This window comes from Protopterus annectens, chromosome 16.part0 (genome assembly GCF_019279795.1).
Source record: "Protopterus annectens isolate FY-2018-M chromosome 16.part0, PAN1.0, whole genome shotgun sequence".
NCBI lineage: Eukaryota > Metazoa > Chordata > Ceratodontiformes > Protopteridae > Protopterus > Protopterus annectens.
The window spans coordinates 5,910,628-5,924,925 of NC_056750.1; the positions used below are offsets into that span (position 1 = coordinate 5,910,628).

Here is a 14,298-nt window from a genome sequence, read left to right on the forward strand (position 1 = left end):
AAGACCTGTTATTCTATCAACTGTCTTAAGTTTATACAAGAGCAATTTTTAGTAGTGTTTGTATGTTCCCCCAATATATTTGGCCTTGTCCAGATTTTCTGCATTAAGAGGTTGAGAGGTACGTGCAAATTGCTTTGTAGAATTAGGAATATCCAAACCTCTCAATTGTCCCCAATTTTGGCTCAAAATGTTGCTGTCCCCTAATAATCCCTCCTCAAATCAGAAATGCATGTAGATGCTCTTATTTTGTTAGCTGCTCAAGTTAACAGTGTTAATATTAAAAATGTGTCCCTTTTTTGACAGGTTCCCAGCTGTATTGTGTGGCAACTTTATATTTTTGCATCACATTTTTGATCTGTTTTTCATAAAATTGTGGTTTTCTGGGAAATTAGTGGCAAGTCATTAAAGACTGAAGTTGGAAAATAATGGCAGACATTTGAGTTTCAGATTTTATACCCTTCAGAAAATTCGTACTAATGCAAGATCTACTACTGTTCTATTATCTAAGTTAATAAGAGCAATATTTAAAAATTGTCCTTATTTTTTGGCCTGTGTCCCACTTCTAGTTCTATGTATGGCTTTGTCCAGATTTCTTGCTCTGAAGTTGAGAGGTATGAGTGTCAGAGCCATCACTGTCAGCCAGAGACATTTCAAATTATGACATACTTGTTGCACCCCACTCCCCACTGTAGTGGCTCTGGATGTGTCCAAGGAAGGCAAGAAACAGTTATGCAGTGTAAGTATGCAGAACATTCCCCTATCCAAGGTAGACCACAAGTATGACCATGACTTTTCATCTGTCCTTGATTTTGCAGTATGTTCTGGTTTTCTGTCAGATTTTTATACTGTTGATTTAACAGCTGTCAGGATGGCCGAGTGGTCTAAGGCGCCAGACTCAAGGACTTAAACTCCTTCCATTAATCTGGGTATTCTGGTCTCCGAATGGAGGCGTGGGTTCAAATCCCACTTCTGACAGTATGCTTCTTATTATTCAGGAAATACATGCTGTCACAGTGCCCTGTTGCTCTGTTTAAGTAGCAATGATTTAATGAGCATCAGGTAAGCTTGTCGGAGATTGTAAGATGCAAGTAAACTTTAATAAGCATACTGTTAAAGAATTACCAGCATTGAAAGCCTTTTCGTTGTTGCCATGCAGAGAATATTTACATAACTAGCTAATGTATAAGCCTTGGGTATTGAAATGCATATGACAGTATTTGTAATAAAAGGACAGGATTACAGTATTTTCAGAAGCTCATTACATTTATTGGAGACTTGCAGTCATCTTTTGTTGGAGACTTGCAGTCATCTTTGCAGGCTTACCCGTAAAATAAACAGAATGCCAATCTATCATGTGTGGTCCATAACTTGTGCAGGAATCCTTTAAGCAATTTATCTTGAGCTTGTTTCTTGTTTGCTGTTCATTTTTTACTTTGGTCATGTCTTCCCCATGACACAAGTAGATAGTTGTATCAGGCAGCAGGTCTTTTTTGGATAAGACACATTTTACAAGTGGGGGTATCACAGAGATTGCTATTTTCAGCATGTTACTTGGTACTTTTATAAAGCTGAATATAAATGTATAATTAGAACTGCAGTGCAAGGAGAAGTGGTTTGAGTTGAGTGCTGCTTGTTTTTTATACTTGATTTTTACTGGCATTCCAGTAATGTATTTAAAAAGTAATTTATTTTTTCATGCCTCACAACCTGTTTCCATCTGGATATTAAGTAAGTTGTCATGTAGCCAATGCATTGAAATATTTTTTTCTTCTACACTTCATTTTGTCTTGATTGGACTCTCGTAATGACTGTTTGGTACCCAGGGCAGCGTATTTAATTAAAGTTCCAGTTGTTGTGGTTTTGAGCATAGCTCCACCCCCTTCTAGTTGGCCACACCCCTCCCATTGGCCCCACCCATTCAGCTGTCTCCTGCAGCCCTCTTTTAATTTGAAGTCACCAGGCGCCACTGTGTAATTTGCTCCTTCCCTTTTCCAAAGATCCCTCTTTCAGTTCCTTTATCTCATTTATAATATTTAAGACTTCAAATATAGCTGGTTTAGACTTTGATTTCCATTTTCTAGTAATTGCTTTTTTTGGCAGCTAACAGGATTAAACTTAATAAGGCTTTATTATGTCTAGGGAATTCAGAGTTCAAAAAAGTAATTCCCTTTGTTACAGCCATTTGCTCACCCATTATTTCTGACAGAGAATTCTGTAGGGAATTTTTAAAATCTGCTAACTCATTACAATCCCAAAACATATGTTTGCTGTTACCTCTTTCTTCCCCTTCACACCTCCAACATTTGCTGTCTACCTGAAGAAACGTTCTTTGAAGCCTGCTTGGGGTATACAAATACCTATTAATATACTTCTAAGCAAAGATGTAAAACCTTCTGGACTTTATTGCATACTTGGGAGACATACAATACATATGTCCTTCAGTTGTGTTCTTGCACACTGTTATCCAGTCTGTCTTCCCAATCTTTTCTAACCTCCTTTGATTGATTCCTATAGTTATCATGCAGAATGTTATATGCCACACAGCTTCTGTTTTTGATGCAATTAAAAACTCCACCAGAGCAGGTACAATATTTCACTTAAGATTTCCCTATCCCTTTTTCTTTCCTGTATTCTGATATCATTCCCTGGTACAGAGGATAGTGTACAGTCCGCAGTCCAAACATCTTCTTGGCATCATCCCACTCTATTACTCTATTACCTTTCCCTTTGTAGTTGCTTCCAATACCTTGGTTCCTTTGTCAATTTTCTCTTGTAAATTCCAGCCTCCTCTTGCCTATTTTTCATACCCCTGCTTTCAGTCATTCCTATTGTCAAAATCTCCTTTCTCAATTCTCACGTTGGCTTAGTTCTTAGAATACTTTCTGCTGCTTTATGAATATGATATTCTGAATAATTATTATTATTCTTCCAAAGGATCTGCATCCAAAATCCCACTCCATCTTTATTTCTTGAACCCCCCCCCACACACACACACACACACACACACACACACACACACACACACACACACACACTTCATAGGTGAGTATTAATCAGTCAGTCTGCAGACTATTTCAAGCCTTGCCAGAAAACCCTATTCAGAATTACCCTGTAGCCTCAAAGAAGGCAAGACAAAATAGACCGTGAGAGAATTTGAGGCTGCTCATCCAATTTTTTAGGTTTACCTTGAAGGTGGCAAGGGTGCTTCTCTGCTTGACATGTAGTGGAAGTTTGTTCCAGATGTGTGAGATACATTGGGATATAAGTCTATAACACCAGCGTTTCTTATTATCTCTACCTCACAAGCCAGTATATCTGGCACTGAGAAGGTTGTCAACACAAACACCACCCACACCTATACATCTGTGATTTTATCCAAGACAGTATACTGCATGGCTGGAAATATATAAACCTTAGACCATATAGCAATCAAAAAAAAAAAAAAAAAAATATATATATATATATATATATATATATATATATATATACATATATATATATATATATATATATATATATATATATATGTATATATATATATATATATATATACATATATATATATATATATATATTTAAATATACACTTTGCATGCAAAAAATCCATTGTAAAAATCATATTCTATTTCCATAGCCTAATCACAGACTTAATAATCTGGTTAAATAAGAGATACCACATCATTATTAGTTTTATTTAAAGTACATAGGGATTATATTATTATGACAGCTACTAAGTAGGGCAGGACCAGCTTGAATGTCACAGTGATGGGGGAAGGGATGAGAATTTCACATATATACCAATAACACTTTATTTTACAGCACAATAAACCACTCTCTTGCCTAAACGCTAAGAGCCTAAACATGACAATGCACTCATTGCAAGCATTCTTAACCCTGGAATATGCTGACATTTGTGCATTTACAGAAACCTGGTTCAAAGCTGCAGAGAGCACTTTAGCCATACCAGGTTACTTATCCTATCATACATTAAGAACCCAAACTGTGGGCAGCAAAGCAAAAGGAGGTGGAGTTTCAATATATAGTAAAAACATACACACCTCCAGGCTGTTCAGACAGTATGACATACAGGAGACACTCCAGGTGCAGTTAATCATTGACAAGACCCCTGTTCAAATCATCACTAGCTACAGGCCCCCAGCTTTGACTCAAGATGCCTACTTCACCTATCTGGACCTCTCTGAAGCTTTTAAGATTCATCCCTTTACCCTGATCCTGGGCGACTTTAACTATCCAACCATAGATTTGAAGAACTACTCATGCCAGAACGCAAATGCTCAGAGATTCCTTGATTTTGTTGATGCAAAGTCCTTGGACCAGCTGGTTGACACCCCCACAAGAGGTGATAATGTCTTGGACTTGGTATTAACCAATATGAGTAACCACTACAGCCTCCCTACCGTGTCATCCTCCCTGGTGAGATCTGACCACAAAGTGGTCACTTTCAAAATCCCCCCCCGCTACGGTCAAACATAAAATCTTCTACAGAGTTGATTGCAACCTCCTGAGGGACAGTATAAACAGCTTCACAGCCTCCTCCCTCCCTGTAGGAGCTGCCACAAATGTCAAAACCTACACCAAAGTACTGTACGAACATTTATATAGCTGCATGGAATCAGGAATACCCAACAGGACAAAATCATTCTCCTCAAGGAAGAGTAAGCCTGCTTGGTTGACATCTGCAATAAATAAACTCATATTAAAAGGAAAAAAATTGCTGTCCAGGACCAAGAAGGAGCATGTACTTAATTGGAAGCAATCTCTCCTTAGCCTGAACAAGCAAATAAGAGCTCTAGTGAAATCCTCCAAAACAATCTTCGAGTCCAACCTGGCCACATCTACTAAAGACAGTCATAATGCCTTCTTTACATATGTCCACAATCTAAAAGGAAGCACTCAGATCTGCTCAGAAATGGTGGTCAAGGACACCACATACACAAATGCCATAGATATAGCCAACCTACTGGCAGACAGGTCCAGCGAAAACTTCACCCCTCTGCCCACCCCATCAGTAAATCAGGACATCCCCAGCACCTGACCCCCTCCCCTTATCTCTAGGGAGCAAGTCACCACTGCCCTCTCAAAGGCAAAAAATACATCCTCCATGGGACCTGATAAAATCCCAGGCTGCATCCTACATGAACTGAGGCAGGAACTTGCGGAACCATTAGGCACCCTATTCAACCAAAGCCTGAGTACTGGCTTCATCCCAGCCAAGTGGAGGACAGCCACAGTTATCCCTTTGCAGAAAGGTGGTGCATCCACTGATCCAGGAAATTATAGACCCATCAGCCTAACTAGCCTGATCTGCAAGGCTATGGAACGGATTATCATGAATCTCATTAACAAGGACATTGGCAACCTCCAAACACTCGCTCCCGCACAGTTTGGTTTTGTCAAGTGGAGGTCATGCCTGTTAAATTTGATTGACTTCTTTGAGACAGTCACCAAAGCCATGGATGAGGGGAAGATGGCACACACCACCTACCTTGACCTGGCTAAAGCATTCGATACTATTTCCCACTTGGATAACCTAGATAAACTCTCTCAACTAGGCATCACTCCATATGTTAACTAGATGGGTAGCAAACTGGCTCACTGATAGGACCCACCTAGTCAAAACTGGGAAACCTACCTCAAGCAGTAGACCCATAATGAGCGGTGTACCCCCAAGGATCGGTCTTGGGACCTCTGCTGTTTGGGATATACTTCTCAGAGGTGCAGGCCAAGTCTAGTGAGCTATAGCTGACCAAGTTTGCAGATGACTGCAAGCTGGGTGCTGTCATCAATTTCCCTAGTGATGTGAACATCCTCCAAGAGGGTCTCACCCAAACGAATGACTGGTGCCAGAAATATGGCTTCAAACTGAATGCTAAAAAAATCATCATCATCCCCTTTGGGGATAGTGATGTCCCCACAAATTATCACATTAATAACAAGATCCTAAGCAAGCAATCAGTCATTAGGGACTGGGGCACCCAGGTTGATGATAAACTGACTTTTGACCACCATATTGTCTCCATTGTATAGAAAGCTTTCTACATGGACCACCTTATTAAGAAGGGTATTACATCCAGGGACAAGGAGCTCATGACATCCCTCTATTTTTCCCTTATAAGACCCATTACTGAGTACAATGCTCCTTTTGGCATGTACCTCCGTGCAGCAGCTGGAAAGACCACAGAAGTTCCTCTCCAGAAGAATCCAGGGCCTAAAACATCTGCCCTACACAGATAGGGTAAAAGCCCTATCCCTGTACTCAGTCTCATACAGACTCCTCATTGATGACCTCTGTTTGGCATACAAAGCAATCTCAGACCCCGCCTTGATGGGACTGCTGCATATCCGCAAGTCAAGCTCCACTTGAATAACCCATATGTGTGACCTCAACCTGGTCTGTAACATCAATAGGACTTGTTGACAGGACAGATTTGTGTCCCAGAGACTCTCCCTTCTTTGCAGTAGACTCCCTCTCCATGTCAAGCCAAGTACCTCATTAACCCTTTTTAAGCACAACCTGGATAACTGGATGGGGAAAGTAAAATGCACCCCTTGGATTCCACCTGTGTCCCTGCTGGACAGGGGCATTGGGTGATGACTTGTTGGAACATGGGCTAATTCTTGGCTAGGCTTGTAAGGGCCTCAGGGCCAATAGCCTAGTAACTTCCTATAATCTTATGATCCAATGATTAACACAGTATTTGATGTACCATTAGTTTCTCAAAGGAAGAGGAGATCAAATAGGGTTGTATCTTTCATGGCATGAAAGGCTAAACATAAATCTCCATGGAGGAGTTCGTAAGAGACTGAGTGCAGAGAAGGGATGATTCGTCATCACTCCTTTTCATTTTAAAACATAACATGTTCTGTAGTCCTATCTCGACTTCATTCATACATATGGGTTTGTAGCCGATCCTCTGCTCCGACTCAGCCGATTACAAAGCTCAAAGTCTCTCAGTTGGCTCGTGGCAAAGTAGGTATCCCATAGTGCATTAGTAAGAATCCCCAGATCTCATTTGCCACGTCTACGAGTTCAGAAGTGCTTCTTGCTTGGCCGTGGCTAAGTTGGATATTTTTCATTATCATTATAGTTCTTATTGATACTTTGGCATATAATATAGCTTAGCTTGCATAGTTTAGGTAATAGTTATCATAGGTAGTAAATAATAGTGTGTTTTTTGCTATTTTGTGTAGTTATTGCTGAGAACTTGTTGGCCATCTCTAGGCCCATTTTATGTTCTCCGAGTGGTATCCCTTATGTGTGCAGTGTTGTTTACGTCCTTATTGGCTAGTTTTTAGCCTGTTGTTTAAATTTACATTTTGTGGTACTTTTCTGACTTAGCTTCTTTCTTGTTTAACAGCTAGGTCCGTTTAAGTTAGAGGACCTAGTCCTCTATTATTCTTTTCTGGTGTTGTTTCCTCAACAGAGCTAGGCCCATTTAAGTTAGAGGATCTAGTCCTCTGTTTTTTGCTCGTCTGTATGTGAGTTTATCTTAGTGGGACTAGGCCCATTTAAGTTAGAGGACCTAGTCCTTGGTTGTGTTCTTGTGTGCAGTGTTTCTTACAGGGCGAGGCCCGTTTAAGTTAGTGGACCTTGTCCTCTCTTCTGTCTTTAATAATGTTCTGTTTGTACTAAACATGTCTAAGGAGTACAAAGATCATAAACCTTCGGGTTTTAAAAAGTGCCTTAAGTGCTCCCAAAAATATCAGTCACTGACGGGCATAGTAACTGTGTTTACTGCCACGGAGCCATTCATTTTCAGGAAACGTGTTCTTTCTGTCACTCCTTCAGTTCCAGAGTTCTCCAAGAAAGGAAGAACAAATTAATCCTGAAAGGTCTCCTTAAGCCTTCCTTCGAGGAGAATTTAGCGAGCTCTTCATCATCATCCAAGTCTCCCTCTTCAAAGAAAGAGAAGGTCAAGTCAGCGAAGAGACATTGTCCTGCACCGACTGTTTTGTCTGGACCTCCTCAGAAAGTTTTGAAATTGGATAAGCCTTCCACCTCTTTGGCTCCACTGTCCTCGGAGCCGGTCGAGGTTATCGATGTTGACACTGCAGTGTCGGCCCCAAGTCTTTCGGAGCCGACCACTGAGAAGTTACATCGGAGCCGTCCAGAGAGTTATTGCCGGTCTCCCCAACTTTACGATCTCCCATATTGCAGAGATCTATGTCGCCTACCCTGTCATACAGATCCTCCAAGAGCCTTTCAGAAGAGGATGTAGAGAGAGTTCTGCTTAGACTTTTGAAGTCGTCTGCTTTACCAAAATTGTTGCTGGCTCTGACCCAGTCAATTCCGGAGCCATCTAAGACCATTCTCCCTGTTGCTGTTCCTCCTCCAAGCCGTGTTGGTTCTTCGGAGCCAGAGATTTCGGTGCCACTTGTTGTGGAACCCTCGGTTCCAGCACCCCTTGGGTCTGTCTCGGAGCCGAGTTCCACTCCAACACCTTTGGTGCCGTCCTTTGTGTCTAGGAGCCGAAGTTCACCAGTCGGCACCAACAGGGATGCTTGGACACGAACTTCTTTGGTGCTGAGCCTACCTCTCAGTACGTCGGTTAGGTTGAGCTCGGACCCTACATCCATCTCGGAGCTGATCGCTTTAGAGCAGAGGGCTACTTCCATTTCCTTGGAACTGGGGCAGTCCTCGGTGCCAGAGAGATCTGCATTTGAGATGATGAGGAGTGTGCTGCCTAGGTCATCAGTTCTGCACAAGGGTACCTATACTCTTCCCCCTCAAGCACCGACCTCTGTCTCAGCACCATCTCTCTCTCTCGGCAGCAGAGACCCGCAGCCTCAGGAGCCCACATTGGGTTGCCCCCGGACTTCCGAGACCTCCCCAGAATACCATTCTGAGAAGCCTCTCAGAAGAGGACATGCAAGAGGAAGCATGTAGACTCCCTGGATGAATCCATCACCTCAGATACTGTCCTTGAGGAGTCAGAAGGGTCCCCAGGTCATCCTCTGATAATATCTCCTTTGTAGATATCCTAGACATCCTGAAGCAGAGAGGCGGCTGGCCCATTGTCACCCCTTCTGATGAGGAGTCAGTGTACCTGAAGGCTTTCGGGTCTCAACCTTCAGCCTCTTGGGTGTCTCCACCTTTTGATGAGCTCCTGGATCTAGTTAGTCGAAAGGTGTGGGAAACTCCTGATGCCATGGAACCAGTCCCCAGGAGACCCAACAAATTTCTCTCAGCCCCCAAAGAGAAAGAGTTCTTGACCAAAGGTGTGCCTGTAGATGCCATGGTGGTGGCGGCATCCACAAAGAAAGAACTAGCGGAGACTTCTACATCTCTCCATCCACCGAACAAGGTGTCCCGAATGATGGATAGATACGGGAAGCGTATCTTTTCAGTGGCTTTTACTCTCAGATCACTGAATTACCTCACACATTTTACTAGGCATCAAAGAGATCTCCTAAAGGAACTAGGAGATACTCTCCAAGGTACATCAACCGAAGGAGTCCCGGAGAAAGTTACTGCTCATTTGTCCACCTTAAACTCCATTGTTGACTCCTCCATGAGGCTGATATCCTATACAGCAGATGGAGCAAGTAGGGCAGCAGGTTCAGCAGTTTCCCTTAGGAGACACTCCTGGATGTGCTTATGTAATTTTGTGAAGCCCTTCAAATCTACTTTTACCAGTGCCCCCTTCGACTGTTACTCTTTGTTTGGACCAAAGGTGAAAGATACACTCACCATGTGTGAACAGAAAGGGAAAACTCTTTCTGCCATGGGAGTACATTTTACCGTCCCTTCTAGACCATACCCCAAGGGTCAGAGAAGCAGGAATATGTGGTTCAAGAAATCCCAGAGATTTTTCCTGGATGCACAGGATGATTCCTCCTTCAGAGGCAAAGGAGGAGGAGTTAATGGTAGATGTCACCCTAGAGGCAGGGGGGGGGGGGGTCCGCATAACCAGCATGGCCGTGATTCCTTTTGTGATCATCCCTATCAGCTGTCCTGAAGTGGGGCCTGGCTGCATTTCTCTGGAGCCAGTTGGAGGTCGCTTAACTTTGTATCCAGAAGCCTGGCTCAACATCACCCAAGACAAGTGGGTACAAAGAATAATCACCAGAGGATACTCCATACCCTTCTTTCTTCCACCTCATAACCCCAAGAAGATCCCAGATGTTCCACCCAATTAGAAGGATCTAGCAACCATAGAAGTTCAAAGTTGCTTTCAGAGAGAGTCATCCAAACCGTCACCACAGACCAGATAGGATTTGGAACTCACTCCAGATTCTTTTAGTGCCAAAACGAACAGGGGACTGGAGTCCCATTTTGGACCTCAGCAAATTAAACAAATCAGTGAAGAAGTCCAAGTCCCAAATGATAACCCTGCAGTCTATACTCCCTCTGTTAGGGAAAGACAATTAGATGTGCTCCATAGACCTCCAAGATGCGTACTACCACATCAAAATTGATAGAGCATTGAAGAGTCATCTATGCTTCCAGCTGGGAGCCAGTCATTACCAATTTTGTGCTCTGCATTTTGGTCTCACCACAGCCCCCCAGGGAGTTCACGAAATGGATGGTGGTAGTGACAGCTCACTTGAGACGTCTTGGATTCCAAGTGTTTCCACACCTGGATGACTGGCTCCTGACCGCCACCACCAGGCACCTACTTCTACAGCTAGGAATTACAATAAATTTGGAAAAGTCTGCCTTGTCACCCTCTCAATTTGTGACTTTTATAGGTGCAGAAATAGACACAGTCGCCATGATGGCTCATCTTCCTGTAGACAGAATTCAAAATCTCAGATAACAGATATACAGCTTACTTCCTCAACAAAGAGTCAAGGCCAAGACAGTGCTGAAACATTTAGGGACCATGGCTTCTACCATAACTCTAGTTCCATTAACCAGACTGCATATGCAAATCCTTCATTGCTACTCTTTTCCCAGTGGTCTCTTCAACAACTGCCTCTGTGTCATCATATTCTGATAACGGAAACTTGCAAAAAGGACCTTCATTGGTGGATTCAGCCCAATCAACTAATGACAGGAACACCCTTCCTTCCTTGCTAACCCGTTGATACTCTGAACATGGATGTTTCCCAGATAGAGTGGGGGGGGGGCATTATCTAGGCAGGACTGTCCAAGGCACATAGCAAGATCACAAGGCTCACTTGCTTATCAGTGTCCTAGAGATGAAAGCAGTGCTACTAGCGTTGCAAGCACGTCATGACTTTCTTCCTCTAGGGACTATAGCAATCCAATCGGACAATATGTCAGTGGTATGGTATTTAAACAAGCAAGGAGGAACCAGATCTTACCCCCTATGTCGAGAGGCTCTTTTTGTTTGGCAGTGGGTGATATCTTCCCAGTGCTTTCTAGTAGCAATGCATATCCCGGGGACAACCAATGTGATAAGCGACAAGCTCAGCAGGGCAATCTTGATGCTGCACGAGTGGTCTCTGAATCAGAAAGTCACGGAGCAGATTTTCCATAATTGGGGACAGCCTTGCTGCGATCTGTTTGCCAGTCCAATCAATGCCAAATGCAGCAGTTACTTCTCCCTTATCCTCCCTCCGGGATAGTCACCGAGAGATGCACTTGTTCACAATTGGCCTCCGGGACTTCTTTATGCATTTCCTCCCTTTCCAGTCATATCGAAAATGATCCATAAAGCAAAGTCCTTGGGAAGCAGAATGATTCTGATCACTCCTTACTGGCCTCATCAGATTTGGTTCTCCTTTCTCGGGCCTCATCTTCTAGATGATCCATGGACTCTGGACCCAGTTCCAGACCTCTTGACATACTTCAGGCACCCTCCACCCCTACCTCCACATCCTCAACTTGACAGCGTGGCTGCTCCACTTCCATCCCTAGTCAGGCTTCATGATTTTTTACCTGCAGTGATCCATATCCTCACGTCTTCCCACAAACCTTCCACAAGGAAATTATACACTAGCCAAAGGAGAAGATTTTCTGTCTGAGCAAAAGAGAAAAATGTAGATCCTTACACAGCATCCATTCCCTTGGTGTTAGAATTCCTAACCAAACTTTTTCATCAGGGATCAACTGCTGCTACAATTAAAGTTCAAGTGACAGCGCTATCCAATTTTCATTTGGGTCAACATGAGCCTAATCTGATGGCTCACAGATTGTGTAAAACTTTCCTTAAAGGCACTACCTTGCTAAGACCTCCCTTTCAGGAACATGTATGTCCTTGGGATCTAAATTTTGTTCTGCCCAAACTTACTTCTCCGTCCTTTGAACCCATGCATTCTTGTGAACTGAAGTTCCTCTCTTGGAAGACCATTTTTCTAGTACCTGTTACATCTGCCAGAAGGGTGTCAGAGTTACATGCACTGTCAGTCAAACCTCCTTACTTGATTTTTCATAGAGACAGAGTTTCCCTTCGTACAAACCCTTCTTTCATCCCCAAAGTTTGCTCTCAGTCTAATTTGAACCAAACTATCGAACTGCCAGTATTATTTCCTAATCATTCAAACAGTGCAGAATATAAATTTCACCAGCTTGATGTTCACAGACAATTACGGTTCTATCTATATAGAACCAAGGAACTTAGAAAATCAGACCAATTGTTCGGATCCTTTTCTGAAACTAGGATATGTCTGCCAGTCTCTAAGGTAACTCTGTCAAATTGGATTTCCAACTGTATCTCATTTATCTACTCTTCCAATGGAAAGGAACTTCCATTTAAAATTAAGGATCATTCTACCAGGTCCCTATCCACATCTGCTGATTTTCAAGACAGAGGCCCAATTGATAGTATTTGTGCAGCAGCAACTTGGGCTACCCCTCATACTTTTATTACTCATTACAAATTGGATTTGACCTCAAGGGGTAGAGCCTCCTTTTGTTCCACGGTTCTTAGGAGTATATTCCCATGAGCCACCCGAGAAAATGGTGCTAGGGACGCTGTCCCGTATGTAAGAATGAAGGCGAGATAGGACTACAGAATATAAAGAAGTTATGTACTCACCATAACGTTCCATGTTTATAATCCATCTCACCCTTCATTCTTACAAACCCACCCACCTACCCCTGTCCATGTATCCTTGGAGGATCTGGAGACAAGATAGTATTGCCTTTGGTAGGGTGGAGACCTTTCATCTTTGTTGTTCCTTGTGGAAAACTTTTCTATCACTTTTATAGTTGGCAGCAAACAAGCTCTGGGGATTCTTACTAGTGGACTATGGGATACCTACCTTGCCATGAGCCAGATGAGAGACTTTGAGCTTTGTAATCAGCTGAGTCAGAGTCGAGGATTGGCTCCGAACCCATATGTAAGAATGAAGGGCGAGATGCACTACAAACATGGAACGTTATGGTGAGTACATAACTTCTTTTTTCTGCTTCTGTTGTGTATATGAGCCTTAACTGCGTAGCTCCAAAATATCCCTTCAAATGACGTAATCTTAAACCAGTTTTCTTTTGGAAGGCTCACCTTATCCCACTTTACTCTTGCCCTGTTCCCCTCCTAGATAAATTCCTTCAACTTTTTATTAATTATTATCCAGAACTTCTCTGGCTGAAAAAATATGCCTAACCAAAATATAAAACTGAAGGGACTAAAAACATTTTCACTGCTCAGATCTTACTATCCATATCCATAGACAACAGCTTCCAGTATCTCAATCTTTATATTATCTTTTGATTAGTCTCTTTCCACATATCTGTAGCTGCCATAACAGAAGCCTTTTTAATCCATACCTCTAAATAATTAATCTTATTTCATCATCATCAGCATCCCCTTTTCCCATTTTCTACATGGGGTTGGGGTATCGTGTTAACTGTCTCCATCTCTCTCTCGATTCAGTGCCACACTCCTGCCTTCTTCATCACTCATGTCTGACTGCTGCAGATCTTCTTTCACACAATCCATCCACCTCTTTGCTGGACATCCTTGTTTCCTCTTACATTCTTCCTGTCTGTCCCAAATCTTCTTCATCAGATTGTCTTCTGCTTTCCTGCACATGGGTCTGAACCACCGTAATCTGTTCTCTTTGATCTTTTCTGAAATTGGAGCTACTTTGGCTTCTGCTCTTATGTCCTCATTTCTTTTTCTGTCTGATAGTGTGCATCCTACCACCCTTCTCAAGCACTTCATTTTCATCACCTCAAACTTCTTCATCTGCTCTGCCTTTACTGCCTAGGTTTCTGTACCATACAGTAGTACTGGTCACACCACTGTCTTGTACACCTTACTTTTCAGCTTCTTTGGCATTCTTCTGTGATAGACTACACCCGACACTCTATGCCAGTTGTCTGCAGCCTCTCTGATTCTAGCTTTGACCTCTTCATTCAGACTT

General features: G+C 42.6%; 1 protein-coding gene and 1 non-coding gene across 2 annotated transcripts in view; both read left to right on the forward strand.

Moving 5' to 3' along the window:
- The window catches only part of CCDC180 (coiled-coil domain containing 180), a 2,826,277-nt gene that overhangs the window by 885,518 nt on the left and 1,926,461 nt on the right, over positions 1–14,298 (forward strand). The gene's annotated exons all lie outside the window — the stretch shown is intronic.
- TRNAL-CAA lies at positions 863–975 on the forward strand. Its single transcript has 2 exons — positions 863–900; positions 930–975. It is a non-coding gene; the product is annotated as a tRNA-Leu (tRNA).